The sequence below is a fragment of the Mauremys reevesii genome, linkage group 23, assembly GCF_016161935.1.
Source record: "Mauremys reevesii isolate NIE-2019 linkage group 23, ASM1616193v1, whole genome shotgun sequence".
NCBI lineage: Eukaryota > Metazoa > Chordata > Testudines > Geoemydidae > Mauremys > Mauremys reevesii.
In genome coordinates this window covers 7,006,995-7,022,472 of record NC_052645.1, presented here as the reverse complement: position 1 = coordinate 7,022,472, position 15,478 = coordinate 7,006,995, and the positions used below count along the sequence as shown (strand labels likewise).

General features: G+C 44.0%; 1 protein-coding gene across 13 annotated transcripts in view; it reads left to right on the top strand.

Moving 5' to 3' along the window:
• Positions 1 to 5,597: 5,597 nt before the first annotated feature.
• Positions 5,598 to 15,478, top strand: part of SCMH1 (Scm polycomb group protein homolog 1) — a 293,217-nt gene continuing 283,336 nt past the window's right edge. For 4 of the 13 annotated variants that reach the window (XM_039511323.1, XM_039511319.1, XM_039511322.1 and 1 more), the window contains exon 1: positions 5,598 to 5,727. The gene's annotated coding sequence lies outside the window, so the exon portion shown is untranslated. Of the gene's footprint in view, positions 5,728 to 6,020; positions 6,610 to 7,878; positions 7,960 to 12,912; positions 13,014 to 15,478 lie in introns of those variants that run through there. The other 9 variants (XM_039511320.1, XM_039511318.1, XM_039511315.1 and 6 more) reach the window with 5 other exon arrangements.

Here is a 15,478-nt window from a genome sequence, read left to right as displayed (position 1 = left end):
CACTAATTTTTTTCCATGTTGGCACCTATGCTATTGTCCCTTAATCTATAACCTGTAACATATTACTTAAATTAGCCTCTGTATAGTAAAGATAGAATTATCAGACATGTAGATGGATGTGTTATGTTGGGGAAGAGTCAACATGGCTTTTGTAAGGGAAATCACGCCTTGCCAACGTTCTAAAATTCTTTGAGGGCTTCAACAAGCATATGGACTGGCGTGAGCCAGTGGATATAGTGTACTTGGATTTTCAGAAAACCTTTGACAAGGTCCCTCACCAAAGGCTTTTAAGCAAAGTAGGCAGTCATGGGATAAGAGAGAAGGTCCTCTCGTGGACCAGTAATTGCTTAAAAATAGGAAACAAAGGGTAGGAATAAATGATCAGTTTTCACAATGGAAAGAAATAAATAGTGGGGTCCCCCAAGGATCTGTACTGGGACCTTTGCTATTCAACATATTCATAAATTATCTTTAAAAGGGGGTTGAACAGTGAGGTGTCAAAATTTCCAGATAATACAAAATTACTTCAGATAGTTAAGTTCAAAGCAGACTGTGAAGCATTACAAAGAGATCTCACTAAAGTGGGTGACTGGGCAACAAGATGGAACATGAAATTCAGTGTTGATAAGTGCAAAGTAATGCAAATTGGAAAACAATAATCCCAACTATACATATAAAATAGAAGGGTCTAAATGAATGAACTGTTACCACACAAGAAAGATCTTGGAATCATCATGGATAGTTCTCTGAAAACATCTGCTCAGTGTGCAATCTCACTCAAAAAAGCTAACAATGGTAGGAACCATTAGGAAAGGGATAGATAATAAAACAGAGAATATCAAATGCCACTGTATAAATCCATGGTACACCCACATCTTGAATACTGCAAAAAAAATATATTAGAATTGGAAAAGGAATAGAGAAAGACAACAGAAATGATTAGGGATATGGAACAGCTTCCATATGAGACGAGATTAAAAAGACTGGGACTGTTCCGTTTAGAAAAAAAAGACTAAGGGAGAATATGATAGATGTATACAAAATTGTGAGTGGTGTGGAGAAAGTGAATAGCGAAGTTCTATTTACCTCTTCACATAACACAAGAACCAGGAATCACCCAATGAAATTAATAGGCAGCAAGTTTAAAACAAACATAAGGAAGTACTTCACACAACGCACAGTCAACCTGTGGAACTTGTTACCAGGAGATGTTGTGAAGGCCAAAAGTATAACTGGGTTAAAAAAAGAATTAGATAAGTTCATTGAGGATACTGTTGTGTATTTGGTTGTCATGATTTTTGTTCCTATGGCAACTGAGTTAGATTATTAGGGGATAGCCCAGCCAGCTTTGGCCCGTTAGGTGAGCTCTGTGTCTGTAAATAAATGGTAGTTTTTTTAGCTGTCTACTGTCTGGCCTCAAGTGATTCTTCCTAAACCGGCTGCCCCCAAGGATATATAACAGATACGTCCATCAATGGCCATTAGCCAAGATGGTCAGGGATGCCACCCCATGCCCTGGCTGCCAGTAGTTGGGACTGGGTCTCAGCACACTAGAACTCACTTTGAAGCATCCGGTGCCGGCCATACTGGGTCAGATCAAAAATCCATCTAGCCCAGTATCCTGTCTTCCTACAGTGGCCAAAGCCAGGTGCCCCATAGGGAATGAACAGAACAGGTAATCATTAAGTGATCCATCCCCTGTCGCCCATCCTCAGCTTCTGGCAAACAGAGGCAAGGGACACCATCCCTGCCCTCCCTGGCTAATAGCCATTGATGGACCTATCCTCCATGAATTTATCTAGCTCTTTTTTGAACCTTGTTATAGTCTTTGTTTCACAACATCCTCTGGCAAGGAGTTTCGCAGGTTGACTGTGCATTGTGTGAAAAAATACTTCCTTTTGTTTGTTTTAAACCTGCTGCCTATTAATTTCATTTGGTGGCTCCTAGTTCTTGTGTTATGAGGAGTAAATAACACTTCCTTATTTACTTTCTTCACACTAGTCATGATTTTATAGATCTCTATCATATCCCCACTTAGTCATCTCTTTTCCAAGCTGAAAAGTCACAGTTTTATTAATCTCTCCTCACATGGCAGCTATTCCATACCCCTAATAATTTTTGTTACCCTTTTCTGAACCTTTTCCGAGTCCAATATATCTTTTTTGAGATGGGGCGACCACATCTGCACGCAGTCTTCAAGATGTGGGCGTACCATGGATTTACATAGCGACAATATGATATTTTCTGTCTTATTATCTATTCCTTTCTTAATGATTCCCAACATTCTGTTTGCTTTTTTGACTGCCGCTACACATTGAGTGGATGTTTTCAGAGAACTATCCACAATGATTCCAAGATCTCTTTCTTGAGTGGTAACAGCTAATTTAGACCCCATGTATAGTTGGGATTATGTTTTCCAAAGTGCATTACTTTGCATTTATCAAGGTTGAATTTCATCTGCCATTTTGTTGCCCAGTCACCCAGTTTTGAGAGATCCTTTTGTAGCTCTTCAAAGTCTGACTGGGACTTAACTATCTTGAGTGGTTTTGTATCATCTGCAAATTTTGCCACCTCACTGTTTACCCTTTTTTCCAGATCATTTATGAATAAATTGAATAGGACTGGCCCCAATATAGACACCACTATTTACCTTTCTCCATGCTGAAAACAGACCATTTATTCCTACCCTTTGTTTCCTACCTTTTAACCAGTTACCAATCCATGAAACGATCTTCCCACTTATCCCATGACTGCTTACTTTGCTTAAGAACCTTTGGTGAGGGACTCATAGACTCATAGATTCTAAGGTCAGAAGGGACCATTATGATCATCTAGTCTGACCTCCTGCACAACGCAGGCCACAGAATCCTACCCATCCACTTCTACAACAAACCCCTAACCTATGTCTGAGTTATTGAAGTCTTCAAATTGTGGTTTGAAGACCTCAAGCTGCAGAGAATCCTCCAGCAAGCGACTCATGCCCCACGCTGCAGAGGAAGGTGAAAAACCTCCAAGGCCTCTGCCAATCTGCCCTGGAGGAAGATTCCTTCCCAACCTCAAATATGGCGATCAGTTAAACTCTGAGCATGTGGGCAAGACTCACCCGCCAGCACCCAGGAAAGAATTCTCTGCAGTAACTCAGATCCCGTCCCATCTAACATCCCATCACAGACCATTGGGCATACTTACCCGTTGATAATCAAAGATCAGTTGCCAAAATTAATTGCCAAAATTAGGCTATCCCATCATACCATCCCTTCCATAAACTTATCAAGCTTAGTCTTAAAGCTAGATATGTCTTTTGCCCCCACTTAGTCCCCTTGGAACGCTGTTCCAGAACTTCACTCCTCTAATGGTTAGAAACCTTCGTCTAATTTCAAGTCTAAACTTCCTAGTGTCCAGTTTATACCCATTTGTTCTTGTGTCCACATTGGTACTAAGCTTAAATAATTCCTCTCCCTCCCTGATATTAATCCCTCTGATATATTTATAAAGAGCAATCATATCCCCTCTCAACCTTCTTTTGATTAGGCTAAACAAGCCAAGCTCTTCAAGTCTCCTTTCATAAGACAGGTTTTCCATTCCTCGGATCATCCTAGTAGCCCGTCTCTGAACCTGTTCCAGTTTGAATTCATCCTTCTTAAACATGGGAGACCAGAATTGCACACAGTATTCCAGATAAGGTCTCACCAGTGCCTTATATAACGGTACTAACACCTCCTTATCTTTGTTGGAAATACCTCGCCTGATGCATCCTAAAACTGCATTAGCTTTTTTAACGGCCATATCACATTGGCGGCTCAGAGTCATCCTGTGATCAACCAATACTCCGAGGTCCTTCTCCTCCTGTTACTTCCAACTGATGCATCCCCAATTTATAACTAAAATTCTTATTATTAATCCCTAAATGCATGACCTTGCACTTTTCACTATTAAATTTCATCCTATTACTATTACTCCAGTTTACAAGGTCATCCAGATCTTCCTGTATGATATCCCAGTCCTTCTCTGTGTTAGCGATACCTCCCAGCTTTGTGTCATCCGCAAACTTTATTAGCACATTTTTGTGCCAAGGTCAGTAATAAAAAAGGTTAAATAAGATTGGTCCCAAAACTGATCCCTGAGGAACTCCACTAGTAACCTCCTTCCAGCCTGAAAATTCACCCTTCAGTATGACCCGTTGTAGTCTCCCCTTTAACCAGTTCCTTATCCACCTTTCAATTTTCATATTGACCTTGTTAAAGGCTTTCTGGAAATCTAGATACACTATATCCACTAGATCCCCCTTGTCCACATGCTTATTGACCCCCTCAAAGAATTCTAGTAGATTGGTGAGGCATGATTTCCCTTTACAAAAACCATTTTGACTATTCCCCAACAAATTATGTTCATCTATATGGCTGACAATTTTGTTCTTTAGTATAGTTTCAACCAGTTTGCCTGGTACTGAAGTCTGGCTTACCAGCCTGTAATTGCTGGGGTCACCTCTGGAGTCCTTTTTAAAAATTGGTGTCACATTAGCTGTCTTCCAGTCATTTGGTACAGAAGCTGATTTAAATGATAGGTTACAGACGACAGTTAGTAGATAGAATAACGGGCTAGGTAGACTATTGGTCTTAGCAGTATGGCCATTTTATGAGTGTGCTGGGGAAGGGATATCTTTGTTGATGTTGGTGGAGGTCATGGGGGAGGGATGCTGTTTGCTGGGGGATGTCTCTCTCCAGCTGGGGAGATCACTGGCGGTGTTTCTGAGGTTGGTGGAGGTGTCGGTGTATTGGGGAGGTTGTGGGAGGGAACTGTGTGCAAGGAAAAGTCTCTCTCTAGCTGGGGGTGGTGGTCACTGCATGTGTTTGTGCTGGGGGTGAGATCAGTGGGAGTTTCTATGTCTGGTGGGAGTAGAGGAGTGGAGGTGATTTTATGGCTGGGGGGTAGCCAGGGATAGGTCATGGGGAGGCTGAGTGCCAGGGAAGAAGGGAGGTGGGCTCAGGGTGTCTGTGCTGGGGGGTGATCGGTGAGTAGGTAGTTGGGGGTGTATGCCAGGGAGAGAGGAGGACAGGTCTGTGCTGGAAGATGGAGAGAGGTAGCTGAGGGGAGGTCATGGGGGCTGAGGATCAGGGTGTCTGTGCTGGGGGTGCCAGGGAAAGAGGGGGTTATGCTGCAGGAATATTAGGGGGGTGATAGCTGGGGGTATCCCAAGGAGAGGGCTGTGTGGGGGGGAGATGGGGGGTAGACAAGGATGTCCCAGGGAGGAGGGGGCTGTGTGTGGGGAGATGGGGGGTAACCAGGGGTGTCCTGGGAGGACGGGGACTGTGCAAGGGGAAGATAAGGGGTAGCGGGGGGAAGATGGGGGTAACCAGGGGTGTCCTGGGAGGACGGGGCTGTGTGGGGGCAGATGGGGGCTAGACAGGGGTGCCCAGGGAGGAGGGACCTGGGCAAGGAGAAGATGGGGGGGAGGGGGGGGAAGGTGAGGGGTAACCAGGGGGGTCCAGGGAGAAGGGGCCGGGCCGGGGGGCGACGGGCAGGACCCGAGGGCTGTGCCGGGGTCTCCACAGCCGCCTCCCCTGCGCGCCCCCCGGCTCCTGCTGTCCCCCGGGCGGCAGGGGGCGGCGTTGGCCGGGCTCGGCGGCTCCGCTCCCTCCCTCCCGGCTCCCTCCCTCCCTGCGCTGCGCATCGGAAACATGGCGGCGGCGAGGGACTGAGCAGCCCCAGCGCTCGGCGGCCGCGCAGGTGAGGGGGCGGCGGGGCGCGCGGGCCGGGCAGCGCCTGTGCCCAGGTTCTTCCGGGGAGCGCTCGGGCCGGCGGGCAGCGCCCAGGCTGCCTCGGGGCTGGGCGGGGAGCCGGGCGCGCAGACACCCGGCCTGGCCCGGCCCCGCCAGGGCTCCCAGCACGGGCCCGGCCGCCCGCCCGGGCACCGCGCCCGCCCCCAGGCTCTGCGCCGTCTGTCGGCGCCCTGTCAGGCGGGCTGCGAGCGGCCCGCCCCGTCCAGCGCCCAGCCTGGGGCGGTCCCTCCCCTGGGATGGTCTCTGCCTCGGGCCCCAGCCCTGGCCCCGAGCCTGCACAGGCCCTGCCTGCAGCCACCTCCCCGACGAAGCCCGAGAGGGGTGCAAAGGGCGACCCAGCCCAGGCTGGGGGGATCCGTTCAACCGTCTCCCCTCGCCTGGCCCAGGCACCGGGGGCTGGTGACGCTGTCCTGGAAAATCGCAGAGTTCTTCCAAAAGAGCATTGCTCGATACATCACTATTTTCTTGACTTCCAGCAGCCTTTAACCGACAGCCCTGTGTTTTCTACCCAGCACTTCCTAGATCTCGCTTGTGCTTGTTGTGTTGCAGTTCTGACAGTAGCTCTGCCCTGTTCTCTTAACTCTGGGACATCATTTTTCATGGCATGGAAGTTAGCTAGTTTTCAGCCATAATTAAATGCAAAGCTTTTAAGGAGGGTGGGAGTATTTCTTTTGTCTTACAAGAGAAGAGAGAAGGTCAAGCTGAGAACTCATGCTATCCTTCCAGACTGTGACCCAGTCCTGCAGGATACTCCTATTGGCAATCCCTACTGCCTTCCTGGGCGCTCTGTTCAGGCATGGAAAAACTTGCAGAAGTGGGGCCTCTTTCTGTACTTACACTTTAATACTCTTTCTGTAAAAACAAAAAGTTTCATATTTGTTGTGTGTATGTGCACTAGGCACTGTATGTTGTGTGCATACATTATATGTATTGCACAGTTCTACAAGATAATTTAGTACTGTCTTTTGCTCAATTTCTGATGCTGGAGGAAGCCTAAAGTACAGTATAACAGCTGCCACCTGTTGCTTGATTGTCTTTGCTACAATGTGTGCTTCTGTATTATAGCCCTGATAGGGTTAACTTTCAGAAGGCGTTTGCTTTTGCTAAACTCCCAAATATCTGACCAGTCAGAACTGAGTGTTATTTTTTTTTAAACCTAGGCGAGGCAGGATGGCCTTGTGGATAAAACTTCAGGCTTTCCTTTCTGGGACCAGGTTCAAGTCCAAAGCAAGACTCCTAAAGAAATAAGTTGAACTGTATTAACACAGCCAGGGAAGGGAATTTGGATGGAGCAAGCAGTACAGTTGATGATTGGTTCGATATAGTTGTCATTTCTGTATTCTTCAGATTTGCTGGTGTTTTTGATATTTATTTGATCAGCTGTGGGTATCAAAAGCTGACTTAGAATCTAGAGTTTGCTGTGTTTTACTTAGCAAGATCTGCATATAGCTGTCTAATAAAAGCTTGGGCTGTTAGTAAAATATATTTCAGGGGGAAGATTGGAGGTGACCAGCTGCCTGTGACTTACTTATTGATCTTTTTATTAATTTGGGGAGGTGCTTTGACACTGCGGGGATGAGGGCCTTATAAGTGCTTAGTTAGATGGATGTATAAATTAATTCAGTAATAATACTTAGTGTTTATATGGCAGCTTTTATTCAAGGCTCCCAGAGTGCTTCATGGAAGCTAATTATACCTCACAATCTCATGGAAAGTGGGTGACTAGTATTATCCCTGGTTCACAGGAGGAGAAAAACAAGACAGAGAGAAGTGAAATGACCTGCCAAAGACAGTACAGTAACCAGTAGGCCACACTGCTGTCTTTTTAAACTGAGATCACAGGAAATTCCCAGGCAGTTTTCTGCTTCCTTCTCTCTATGTGGATGCTTTGGGATGTTGCTGAAGTACTCCTCTCAATGTAGCACAACATAAAAAATGAACAAGTAGAGGATGCTGCTGGAATATCTTATCACTGAAAAATGTGGTCCCTTACTCCTGAGGCATTTCTGGTGTGACGTAAAGGGTAATCCCAGTGACTGGGCAGATAAATCCCATAATTACTATCCCTTGGGGCTTTTCTTTGTTTACCCTTTGAAAGGTATCTATAGGAAAGCATCTGATCCTTCCACAACCCTCAGAATGATGCACTCTGACAGAACTGGAAGCAGAGCAAGAAAAGGTTTGAGACTGTTGTATAAATAGCAGGATGTTTAAAAATAAGCATAGTGTCAAATTTGCTGCTGCATATCATTGAGGTTTAGTTTACATTTTTTTGAAGCTGCTGTGTAGAATTATGCCAGTATTTTCAAGTCTGAATGGTTAAGTCTTATTTTCAGAATTGCTGGGTACCTCAGCTTCCTTTGACCTCAGTGGAAGTTGTGGGTGTTCCGCACTTCTGAAAATCAGGTCAATTATTTAGGTGCCTAAAATATGGAGATCAAAGCCTAACTTTAGGCTACTGAAGCTTGACTATTTTGGCCTTTGCTCTATAGTATTGTTTACTTTTGTTGTTGTTGTTCATATGATAAATCCTGCTTCATACTGGCTAAAAAATCCATGTGATGACAGTTTCTATTTATCTTTTTGGAAATATATAAATAAGTACCTGCTAACTGGTTGCAGAGAGTCACCTCTCAAAAAAGGACAATAGCTTTTTCTGGACCTCCAGCTTCATTTTCCCATTTGAATGTTTGTTTCACACTTTTCCCATCCTGGCCGTGATGAAGATTTCCAGATATTCTAGCTCAAGACATTTGGAACATAGTATGGTGAACGCACCAAGGATTTCGTGATCCTCACCAAAGCCATATAGAATTTCACAAAGACAGTAAGGCTAGAACTCATCTCCTGCTCTGAAAGCACAGATTCCTACCACTTGAGCTAAAGGACAGTTACCATTAGCTGTAGCATTATAAGGTCTCTGACACACACTAGAGTAATTCTAAAGCCATCCAGTAGAGAGTGTGGTGCACATACTAATAAGTCAGTCCATTACAATAGGTAAGAGTGTAGGTAACATAACAATACATATTTTTATTTGGTTTGTTTTTTTTTAACCTCAAAATTTGTTTTCCCTTGAGGCAGATATTGATCTCAAATTCTTCTTGGTCAGTATTTACAGCTCCTTTAATTATAACTTTTCACTTCAAGAGGAGTCCATGTCTGTTAATAATAACTTTATATTCTTATTTCAAAACAGCAAGCATGAGACTGAATTCACTTTATTAAAAAAAGAAAAAGAAACCTCTCCCCAAAAGCCCCCAAGATCTGTCCAGAGATTAGAGCAAGAGAGTGGGTCAGCCATTGCTGGCTCTATATCTTTGGGTAAGTTGTTTCACCCTCTCTGTCTTGGATTCCTGAGGTATAAAATGGGGATAATACGTAACTTTGACTTACCTGTCTGGAAGCAGTGTTTATCAAATGCCTTGACATCCTTGGATGAAAGGCGCTGTAGAAGGGCAAAGTGTTGGTATTCACCAACTAACTGACCTTTGAACTATGGGGAATATTTTTTGGGTTGGGAGGGGGGAGAAATGAGCTACACTTTTTATCTTTTTACTTTATGTAAAAGTAACACAAGAAAAGATTGAGACAAAGGGGTGGAAAGAGCACTGATCAGATTGGGGGGGAACAATGAAAAAAGAAAACAGTAAAAGTGCATGTAAACAAACTAGTTGAGCATCTGTGGGGGAGAAGAGGACTGTAGCTCTGAGTGGCCTTGTTTTATGCACCTTTAGAATGTGTGTGACTGCTGTCCTACAAAGCAGACCAAATATACGTTTTGTCAGGCTGCGAAATTCACATACCTGTGTGCTGAGCTGTGTTTTTATGCAGAGGCCTGTGCTTGTTACATGAACCACTCTTATTTTCAGAATCTGGAGCAATATGCTACCCGTTGCTAGGTATGTGAACTTGCACTTCAGTGCCATCATAATTGAGAATTTGATATGTCTGAGTTTCTCATAACATTAATATTTTCAACTTCGTCCGCTTCTTTTTCTTTTCTTGTCTATTTTTCCCATTGCACTGGGTATTCAGGGAACGCAGCTGAAATTCAGTTACGTTTTGTGATGAGAAGGGCAAATTTTGAATCTGTTAGTCTTTAACTCTCCCATTTTTCAGGTTAGTGGAGAAGTTGGCCTCACTATGGACTGGACTTCACCCATTTTGTGGATAGACAGAGAATCTCGGTTTGTAGGGCAGTTGATCTGTGATAAATTTGCCCAAAAGAGCAGAATGATACTTTATGCTTTTACTGAGTTTTTCCTCATAATATGTTTTAAATAATCCTCGCAACTCCACTGTGCAGTAGGTAACAGGTCAGTATTATCTTTCCTTTGGTGATAAGGAAACTGAGGCACAGAGATCAGTTGATTTGCCAAGGCTAGAGAAGGCATTTATGTCAGAGTTGAAAGTAAAACTCTGGCGTGTCTGTCTTCCAGGTCTGTGCTTGTGCCACTAGACCTAACACCTCTCTCTCAAAACTTTATTCATGCTTCCAATCAAATAGCATCAATATGGGGGGAGGGATAGCTCAGTGGTTTGAGCATTGGCCTGCTAAACCCAGGGTTGTGAGTTCAATCCTTGAGGGGGCCATTTAGGGATTGGGGCAAAAATCTGTCTGGGGATTGGTCCTGCTTTGAGCAGGGGGTTGGACTAGATGACCTCCTGAGGTCCCTTCCAACTCTGATATTCTATGATTCTATGAATATGATCTAAATGCACAAACACTTTTTGCAAATGTCCGACAGCTGACCTGCTTAGTCCCTGTGGCCGTACTTCAATTAGCTCTTGTGCATGCCTGCATGACATAACATGAGGAATCCAGAAATCTCCTGAGGGTTGTTTTTTGAGCTTTGCTATGTTACAGGAATGGAGCTGTTAGTGTCACTGCAAGTATGTAAAACTCAGCTATCCTCCCATTCAGAAATACACAGTTCTTCTCCACTCTCGGTTCCCCTGACAATGTGCCAGAGACTGTGTGGGGCTCCTTCAGGTCAATATATTATCAAGGGAGCTGTTCCAATTCATGCATTGCTGGAGCCATATTTACTGCTGTTTGGTGAGCATGCTGCGGGCAGATACAGTGCAATGCAATCCCAGTGGAATCGTTCTGGCTTCCCCCTAATGTGTTGTTGATGTCTGTGGTGCTGGGAAGGACACTAGGAAGCGTAGTTATTTTGCAGCAAGGATTACAGCTGTGCATACTAGCTGCTTGTGTGTGTTAAAGGAAACATCTGGTGTTTCTTTCAGTTTTGGTGTCTGAACGCTGCAGTCCACATTGAAAACTGGGCTCTGCAAGTCCTGACCCAAAACCATGTTTGCCTAGAACCCATAACAACATATCAGCCATGTCTCTCTTGCCTTCATGTAGTTCAGGGGTAGGCAACCTACGGCACGCGAGCTGATTTTCAGTGGCACTCACACTGCCCGGGTCCTGGTCACCAGTCCGGGGGGCTCTGCATTTTAATTTAATTTTAAATGAAGCTTCTTAAACATTTTAAAAACCTTATTTACTTTACATACAACAATAGTTTAGTTATATATTATAGACTTGTAGAAAGAGACCTTCTAAAAACATTAAAATGTATTACTGGCACGTGAAACCTTAGATCAGAGTGAATAAATGAAGACTTGGCACAGCACTGCTGAAAGGTTGCCGACCCCTGATGTAGTTCAACCATGGGGTTAATTAAACCATGAAGAGTATATGGCCAGTGGCTGATTAACCCTTAGAATGAGTGTCCTCATCCATAGAGTGTTGGGAGATGTGAGCTGAGAACTCTGCTTCAGTCTTTGTTTTCATCTGCCTCCCCCTGGACAGCAGCCCTGCCATATTTCCTTTTTCAAAGCCATCTCTCCTTCCCAGCTCCAAATAAGTCATCACCTCCTCCTCCCCCAGCCCCTTGCATTCCAGATAATAGGACACCCAACGATTCACCTTCTCTGCTGGCAGAGAGCCTAATGCTCCCTATCCACTGTCTCCTGACAAGGGTGCTAGCACATCCTCTCTGGGCCCTGTACCAGAAACTCTGCCCTGACCTGCCTTCCCAGTATCCTTGCTGTTTCCCAAGCCAAGAGCCAGCAAACAGAGGGAGGTGAAGCCCTGTATGAGGGCTGGCTGGGAAGAGGGATGTTCTCTGCAGGGGAATGTGGACCAGTAGGACTCACTCTAGGCAAGTGTCCAGCTCTGGCACTGCCTTGCATGGGCCGGAAACATACTCTTCCCCGTAACAGCCCACCTCCTGCCATGCTGCTGCGTAGTAGTTGCCTTTAACTCTCTAGAACTGGCCAGTCCCCAGTGTTAAATGCTTGGAGATGAGCGTGTATCTCAAGGTTTACAGCATGTGTATCAGGCTAGACATTCTGAGTGGGCATTCCCTCTCCCATAATGTCACTCTGGGAGACATTGTGGATTTTGTTCTTGGCAACTCACCTTCTGCAGCAACACCCACCACTGCAGAGAGTGAGATGTTTGTGTGTCTCTTCCTGGGGGGCATCTTTTTGATCAATCTTTGTCCCATCTTTTTACGTAACGTGGGTTTTCTTGCTTCAGTCACCACAGAGCTATAGGACTCTGCATGAGAAATGTTGCATGTTTGCATATTACATGAGGGGTGCGTATCTAGTCAATGGGATAGTGACCAGAAAGGGAAGATGATGGAGTTGGAATGAAGTGGTTACACAGAATCTCCTTTCTAAAAAATGATATTTTACAAAATGTAAATGGTCCTAGTGCTCGTGTTCCTGCTACCCATTGGCCACTCTTATTTATGCACTGACCCTGGGCGCTGTTTGTCCTGTTCCTGCAAATTACAAGAACCACGTGAAAAACATCTCCACAGTTACTGTTCAACTAATGGGAGACTGCAAAGCTTTCAGCCTCAAACTTGCACTTAATTTAAATTATGAATAATCTGATGAAGAAAGACCTTTGGATCCTATGTATTTATATAGATTTTAAATTCCACCCCCTATACTGCCAAGAAACTAAAGAGGAGAAAAAACACTAAAATATCAAAGCTATGTTGGCTTTGACTTACCCCTGCCACCTCTCTTACAAACAGTGTTTCTAGTGCCTGCTTCTGGTTCTTGCACAGGATTATTTTCTTATTTATTGTTTGCATTGCAGTAGCACGGAGGAGTCTCAGTCATGGACCCCGAACCTCATTGTGCTAATCACAGTAATTAACGGTCTTAGAATTCTGCTGATATCGTCAGTGATAGTGGCAGGTAAAGGTGAAACATATTTTATTGAAGCTGTATAGTGTGAACTGCTGAGTTACTTGATATTTTCATAGTTAAAATGCATATGGTTTTTATAAAGTTTTCAGGAAGTAATGTCCTTCATTAAACCAGCAGGATGTCATTAAAAATTACACCTGGATGTTACTTCAAAACATGATCTAGTGATACTACTGATAAAGCCATTGCTGGCGAGGAAACAACAGTAATAATGTTCGTCCTCACGAGACAATAATAAACATTTTAAATGAAGATATACTTTCTATGGAACCTTATGATTTACAGCTAATTGCCATCTGTGGATAAAGGAGGCATTTATAACCTCTCTAAGGGAATATCATAACATCTGTATGTTTTTCAGGTCACTGGTTGATAATTTTTATGCCACATTGAAATGAGAGATCTAAAACTGAAATAGCTTGAGGTCCAGTCTATAGTTGGAGGAAATAGGGATATTCTCCCAAACTCTGACCACGATAGTGAATTCCTTACTTGCAAAGCCAAAACGAGAGAGACAGGGTGAAATCTTGGCCCTGTTGATATCAGTGAGAGTTTTGCCATTGACTTCAGTGTAGTTAGGATTTCATTTCAGATGTATTATTGTAGTGGAAGTATTGAGGCTCTCAGTAGTACATGTAGGCATTCATAATATGACTATACCACTTCTTCATTGTGTGTTTTCTGTGCAGTAGCATCTACTGAGTGCCTTCCACCAAAATGGACATAGAATCATAGATTATTAGGGTTGGAAGGGACATATTTCTGATGTATTTTCCTAGATTAGATTTTCAGAGTGTTGGTCCATCCAGCTTCATTAGCATCATTGTGAGAAGCTGGAGCCACAATTGTACATGTTCATGGTAGCGAATTCTCTCTTGTAGTTAGCTTTGGCAGTGGAACTCATTGCTATAGCAGTTTTCAGTCTCTGTAGGCCCTGAACAGTCATTCTTCTTCCGCTTTGCGTATGCTCAATTTTCTGCAAAAACTTATTTCTTTGCAGTCCACATAGAGTATATCCATGTTACAACGCTATAACTCTTGGTATCTGCGGTAGCTTTGACAAGTGACTATTCTGCATGCACTTCAGACAGAGGTCCAAGCATTGGAGGCCCTTATACTCATTGACCTACTTTCTGTGGTGTTAGCTAGACTCCTGCATAACTGTGCAGCATGAATTTAAGCATGTTCAGTGGTACAGTTTGGTATTTCAAAGTGACACAGCCTGTCCTGTATGCTCCACACACAGTCCTGAGGTGTCAGCCACTGAAGCAAACACTGGAATCTGTGCTGGCAGCAATATGTCAGCTTCCACCAGATGTTACTGTTTTTAATTTGCATCTATCTGAATACCAGTTCAGAAGCAATGTCTCTCATGATTCCTAAGTTGTGCACCAAATCACAGGAGGTCAGAATGATTTTAAGACCACTGCACTTGGCACAGTGTTCTGCATCTCTGTTGTCCATGAAGTCCTCACTGAAATGTTTGTGTAGTGGAGGATAGGCATTGGTGGTGGCTTTTATAGATACCTGATTTGATGTCATCCAGTGGATATCAATGACAGCTTGTCAGTACTGATCAACTGTGATCAGCTATGTCTTCACACTCACAACTCTTGTTGAGTCCTTGATTCTTAGGAGTTACAAAGGACATCAGACTTGCTGAAGACTCTCTGGAGGTGACGGACCCCGCTGTCTTGTCATGTCATGTCTCCGGTCTGTGACTGCAGCAATGCCAGATGACGAGATTGCAATGAAGTCAAAACTACTCCACACATTTCCCCCCAGCATGGCAGTTTCTTCAACAGATGCAAACTCATAGACTCATAGACAAAATAGTTGCTCTGCTTCAGGAAGGCTTCAGTGAATTGACTATGCCTCAGACTGTCCCAAAGAATCTGATATTGTCCTTGCATTCAGCACCTAAAACTGGGTAGCCTCATTATTGTTCTCAGTCTCACAGGAGGGCCAAGTGGTTGCTTGATGATCTTGATTTATCTGTCATCACACTGAGCTTTGCACTCTTCTGCATTGTTGAGACAGCTTTAATTTTCATTTACTGTGGTAAACATTCAGTGATACCAGCACATGCTGCCTCAGACTAAAGAACTCCTCTCGTATTGAACCTGTTCAGTTACTGCATGTTCATGTCAGCTGAAATATCAGTAAATGCCCTCTTATATTTTGTGGTTTTATAAACTGTACAGAATATCTGGCAGGTTGTTGTAAGTCAAGCACTGTGCTCTGTAACAGTGTATTTTTTCCTTGTTAGTCATACTCTGTGTGTTCTTTCGCAGCTACAGGATGAGATTTTGGTTGCTTGTGGTCATGATTTTTTTTCATTGACATCTACTGTACCTACTGTAGTCAAAGTAAGACTACGTAGAGCCACACTTCGTAGAGAATTGAGTGCCATGTATGGTTTATTTTTATTTTGGTCAGTTTCCAAACTCTTG